The sequence below is a fragment of the Trichechus manatus genome, unplaced genomic scaffold (genome assembly GCF_000243295.1).
Source record: "Trichechus manatus latirostris isolate Lorelei unplaced genomic scaffold, TriManLat1.0 scaffold00258, whole genome shotgun sequence".
In the NCBI taxonomy this organism is placed as follows: domain Eukaryota; kingdom Metazoa; phylum Chordata; class Mammalia; order Sirenia; family Trichechidae; genus Trichechus; species Trichechus manatus.
The window spans coordinates 1,414,480-1,420,479 of NW_004444194.1; the positions used below are offsets into that span (position 1 = coordinate 1,414,480).

General features: G+C 45.8%; 1 protein-coding gene across 1 annotated transcript in view; it reads left to right on the forward strand.

Annotated features, from left to right (window-relative positions):
• Positions 1–6,000, forward strand: part of CACNA1A (calcium voltage-gated channel subunit alpha1 A) — a 252,427-nt gene that overhangs the window by 25,718 nt on the left and 220,709 nt on the right. The window lies entirely within an intron of this gene.

The window sequence follows — 6,000 nt, forward strand, 5'->3', positions numbered from 1 at the left end:
GTGTGTCTCAGTTTACTCATCTGTAAAATAAGGACAATAATGGTGATATGGGGGACCCTGGTGGTGCAGTGGTAAAGAGCTTGGCTGCTAACCAAAAGGTCAGCAGTTCAACTCCACCAGCTGCTCCTTGGAAACCCTATGGGGTAGTTCTGCTCTGTCCTATAGGGTCACTATGAGTCAGGATTGACTCGACGGCAGTGGGTTTGTTTTTTTTTTGGTTTAATGGTAATACGAGTCCTTGGCAATATTCCAAGCACCTCATTTGCATGTCACCTGCCAATGAGTGACCCTGCAAGGTAGATACTATTGTTACCATCCATGTAACAGGAGAGAAAACCAGGGCAGAGAGAGGCAAAATGGCTCATTTAAGGTCTCACACGCCATGAGCAACGGAGGCGGGAGCTGAACCCAGCCTGACTGGCTGCAGAGTCTGTGCTCTTTATCAATAATAATGATAATGATAATGCTAATGTCCTAATTCAGTAGGTGTTGAACAGATTCAATCCTGTAATGCAGCCAAAAAAGCTTAGCCCTTAACCCAACACCCAGCACATGGTAAGCACTCAATCTATGTTAGTTACAGTAGTAATCAGGAGCCCTGGTGGCGCAGTGGTTAAGCCTTGGCTGCTAACCAAAAAGTTGGTGGTTCGAACTCACCCGCCGCTTCTCCAGAGAAAGACGTGGCAATCTGCTTCCATACAGATAACAGCCTTGGAAGCCCTGTGGGGCAGTTCTCCTCTGTCCTGTAGGGTCACTATGTGTTGGAATTGACTTGATGGCAATGGTTTTTTGTTGTTTTTTTTTAATAATCGCAATTATTATACTATATAATTACATTTCTGTATATAAGTATAGGCTGTAAGTATATATTAATATATTTTGTTACATATTATATATTCATTATATTACTGTGTTATACCACTATATCATGTATTACATCTTATTGCTGTAGTACAGGGGTCTGTATAGTGCATGCTCTGTAAAGGGCTGACTAGTACATTTTTTCAGGTTTGTGGGCCTTATAATCTCCGTCACAATGACTTGACTCTGCTGTTGCATCAAGGCAGCCATAAACAATACCTAAACAAACAGACGTGGCTGTGTGCCAGTAAAACTTTATTTACAAAAACAAGCCATGGGCTGTAGTTTGCCTATACCTGATATAATACATATTATTATAGAGTAGCAGGCCTGGGTAGCCCCCCACCCCCATCCATCAGATCCTCCGTGCCACTCTTTGGAACCTGGCCAGCTCATGAACAAACACCCCCCAGAGTCACCCTCATTGACCTTCCTTCTGTTCCCTGCATGTATCAAGTGCATTCCACCTCAGGGCCTTTGCACGTGCTGTTCCTTCTGCCTGGAACACTTTCCCCAGGTAATCTCATGACTCCTCCCTCACCTCCTCTAGGCTTTTACTCAAAGGCCACCTTCTCAGCATCCGCCCTATTTTAAATCGCACACCCCAGCACTTCCTGCCCCTCCCCCTCACTTTATTTTTCCCTTTAGCGCTTTTCACTGCCTAACAAACTATGAAAACCGGCAGCTGTCGAGTCGACTCTGACTCATGGCAATCCCACGTGTGTCAGAGTAGAACTGTGCTCCATAGGGTTTTCACTGGCTGAGTTTTTGGAAGTATGTCATGAGGCCTTTCTTCCTAGGTGAACTCAAACCTCCAACCTTCCTGTTAACAGCCAAGCACGTTAACCATTTGCACCCCTCAGGGACTTCTAACGAACTCTGAATTTTACTTACTTGTCTGTTTGTTGTCTGTCTCTCCACTTGACTGTGACCGCCATGAGAGCAGGATGTTTTATTGGCTTTGTCCACCAATGTGGAACAGAACAGCACCTGTCATGTAATAGGTACCTAATGATGTGAGTTGAACGAACGAGGGCTGTGGCGTTGATATCCTTCGTGTCCAATCTGAATGGCCACCCCTCCAGGATAGGTACTGGGACTCAGTTTTATAGACGAGAGAACTGGGGCATGGAGAGGGAACGTGAGCTGGCTGAAGCCACACCAGGTAGTGTGGAGGTGGCGTTCTGGCCAGAACTGTCGACCTCCAGAGTGGGAATAAGGAAAAAAACCAAAACCCACAAACGTTTGTACAACAACTCGAGCTGTTGGTTCTCTGGGTTTCCAAGGAGGGAGAGATGATGATTTGTTTGGGGGGTAGGAAAAATCAGGAGCCGCTTCTTAGAGAAGGTGGGCTGTTGGCAGCCCATTCATCCATAAATCCACAAAGATGACGATGAAGAGAAAGGTCACGAGGTCTCTGAGCCTGAGGACCTCACGGCTGATTGCTAAGACAGGGTGGCTGACACACCATTGTCATACTATGAGGTCAAAGCCGCCACAGAAACACCATGGGGAAATAGCTTCGATCAACCAGCCACTCCTTTTCTCACGACAGCTCTCACCACATGGCCCAGTGACTGCTGTTGGAGCCAAATGTGAAGAAAGATGAATGTTGAGTCACGGAACGGCCGAACCAAGTACAATGTCCACTCCATAAGGGCCAGACATTATCTGTTTTGTTCTCTGTCGTATCCCTAGCACCCAGAACACTGCCTGGCGTATAGTAGGTGCTCAGTCAATCCTTACTGAATGAATAATAGTAAAGAACAATCATTGTGATTAAGAGCCTGGACTCTGAATTCAGACTGAGTTTGGTTACCAACCACTGTTAGCTTCGTGGCTGATCATGACTCTGTTTTCCTCCTCTATCACATGGGTCATAGGATTGTACATTCATTTAGTGAACACTGCTTGAGTGTATATGATGGGCAGGGCACCACTCTAGACACAGGGAGCACATAAGAGTTCCTGCCCTGACAGAGCTCACATTCTCATTGCAGGAGACGTGATAAACAGCACACACATAATAATAAGTAAAAGTTACACAGTACTTTAGGAGATTATAAGGGCAACAGAAAAATATAAGATAGCAGAGAAAAGGGATGGAGAGGCTGGTTGCTATATTAGATGGGAGGTTCAGGGAAGGAAGGAATGGCAGGTGCAAAGGCCCTGAGGTCAGCTCAAACTTGGCATGTTGGAAGAACAGTGAGAAATTTAATTCTGCTGGAGGGAGTGAGCGAGGGAGAGAGTGGGGATGAGGGCAGGGAGGGCAGAGCATGCAAGGCCTTGTGGGCTGTGGGGAGGACTTGGGCTTTTGCCCTGAGTGAGGTGGGAGCCCTGGAGGGTTGTGAGCTGAGAAGGGATATGCCCTGACTCAGATGCTCACGGGTGCCCTCTGGAGGGAACAGACTGTGGGGGTGGAGGGAGGAAGCTGGAAACTAGGGAGGAGGTGACTGTGCTGGTCCAGGAAGCGAAGGTGGGGCCTTGGCCAAGATGTTGACTGTGAAGATGATGAGGAGTGGTTGGATCTTGGATATAATTTTTTAAAAAAATTTTTTATTGTGGTAAAATGCACTTAACATCAAATTTATCGTTTTAACAATGTTAAAGTGTACAATCCACTGGCATTTAGGATATTTACAATGTTGTGCAACCATTACCACTATCTAGTTCCAGAACTTTTTTGTCACCTCAAAAGAAAACCCCATGTCCACTAAGCAGTTACTCCCCATTCCCTCTTACCCTAACCCCTGGAAACTACTAATTCTAGGTATGATTTGAAGATTGACCAGTGGGATTTCTGGACAGATGGGTGACGAGGGCTCAGTGAAGTAACATGAAAAAGGCACTGAGGTGGCACATAATAAATGCTCAAAACCGAAATGGCAATGATGATAAGTGCTTTCCCAAAGTCTCACTTTAATGCTGAACTGGTCTACCTGTCCATTTGGAATTCCTGCCTGCTGACAGAAGGGCGGCAGAGCCGGGATCTTTGCGCACATCCAGCCTGGCCAGGGAGGTCCTGGCAAGTATCATGGATTGAATTGTGTCCCCCAAAAATATCTGACAACTTGGCTAGGTCGTGATTCTCAGTATTGTATGATTGTCTACCATTTTGTCATCTGATGTGATTTTCCTATGTGTTGTAAATCCTATCACTCTGATGTAATAAGATGGATTAACGGCAGATATAGTGATGAGATCTACAAGATTAGATAGTGTCTTAAACCAGTCTCTTTGGAGATATGAAAGAGAGAAGTGAGCAGAGAGACATGGGGACCTCATACCACCAAGAAAGCAGTGCCAGGAGCACAGTGCGTCCTTTGGACCTGAGGTTCCTGCGCTGAGATGCTCGCAGACCAAGGGAAGACTGATGCATCACAAGGACTTTCTTCCAGAGCCAACAAGACACATAAAACCTTCTCCTGGAGCTGACGCCCTGAATTCGGACTTCTAGTCTACTGGACTGTGAGAGAATAAACTTCTCTTTGTTAAAGCCATTCACTTCTGGTATTTGTGTTACAGCGGTACTAGATGACCAAGACAGGGAGGAGTGATCGGAAGGTCCAAGCCAGCACCGTTTGTCCTGGAACACCATCCATCTCTGAGATTTCCCAGAGCTGAGCAGTGTAATGTGCAGGGAGGAATGGTGCAGCTGACCAGGGCTTCCCGGGGCTGCTCTTACACCAACTAGCATTTGTTGGACCTTCAACCTGAGCCAAGATGGCAGCTTTCAGGGGACAAGGAGGAAACGCAGAAGTTCTCGTCATAGTTGCACACCCACTTCCTTCCATGACCTCATATAAATCCCCACTCCAGTCTCTGTTACTGTTTACCCCTCTGTGAAAGTAGTGTAAAAGTTCCTAGCCCTTTTCTAGTATTTGTAATGTGTTTTTGGCTTCTAAAGTAAAGACCCCTCTAGCTATGTTAGTTTTAATTTTCTGACTCCTTCCATCTCTTCCCCCACTTGATGTATTATTTTTCTTTGTCCCTTCTCACCCCTCCATTGATATTTCTCCTCATGGCTATCTAGATTTTATTCTCAAGTCCTGTTATGGGCTAAAAGAACTTGGACTATACAGTCCGGAATTCAGATCCCACTTCTGCCATCTTCGAAGCTGTTGGACTTTGGTCAAGTCATTTAGTCTTCATGAGTGTGAGAACCTTTCGCTTTACTCAATATTTCTGGTTCTCCTCTGGGCACACAGTAGGGTGTTACTTCCCTACTCTCTCAGGTGTGGCCTTGTGTCTTGCTTTGGCCAGTGAAATGTGAGGGGAAGTGACGTGTCATTTCTGGGCAAAAGCATTAAGAGCCAGTGTATGATTCACTGTGTTTCCTTTTTCCTGCCTCCACCATCATGGATGCATAGAGACAGAGCCTCCCTCAAACTAGGTGCCAGAGCGAGGATAATGTCAAACAGAGTTCCCATCCCACCTGCGGTGGATACATAGCATGAGTGAGAAAATAGATATGTAATGTTTTCAGCCTCTGAGATTTGGGAGCTGTTTATTACTGCAGCAGGACCTAGACTCACCTGGCTACAGTACCTCATCATCTGTGTAAATGGGACTAATATCTAAGCACACAATGCTTGTGAAGATTATATCCAATCAGGTGCATGTAAACTTCTTGTTAACAAATATGACCTCCCTTCAGCCTTCTTCCCCTGGGGCTTCTACTTTCTTTCTCTGTTTCTTAATCCTGAAAAAATATGGAAAAGAATTGTTTGGTTTTTCCTTAGAGGAAATTAATGGTTTCTAAAGCCTGGGGCATTGGTTCAGTCACCCTCAGCCTCCTTCCTACAACGTTTTTCTTTCCTTCCCTGGTCACTTAGTATCTGCCAGGGGGTGAAGACATCCCTGTTCCCGTTCAGTTTTCACTCCTGCCTCCTTCACCTTCTTTTTCCCACCTCCCCTTTAATGGTTCTACCCTCGCTCACCCCACCAGGGAGTTAATGCTCAGGTTCCAGAACCTGCAGTGTTTCTTCTCTGTTGTTATCTTCGGGTTCTTGCTTGCTTAGCTCCACTGGGAATCAGTCATAGTAGCAAATTAACAAATAGCTCTGAAGTGCCACAAGCTTGAAGGCATTTCCTTTCGCTCACCTAAGCAGGATCCTGGAGCAGTTGCACATATCCTGT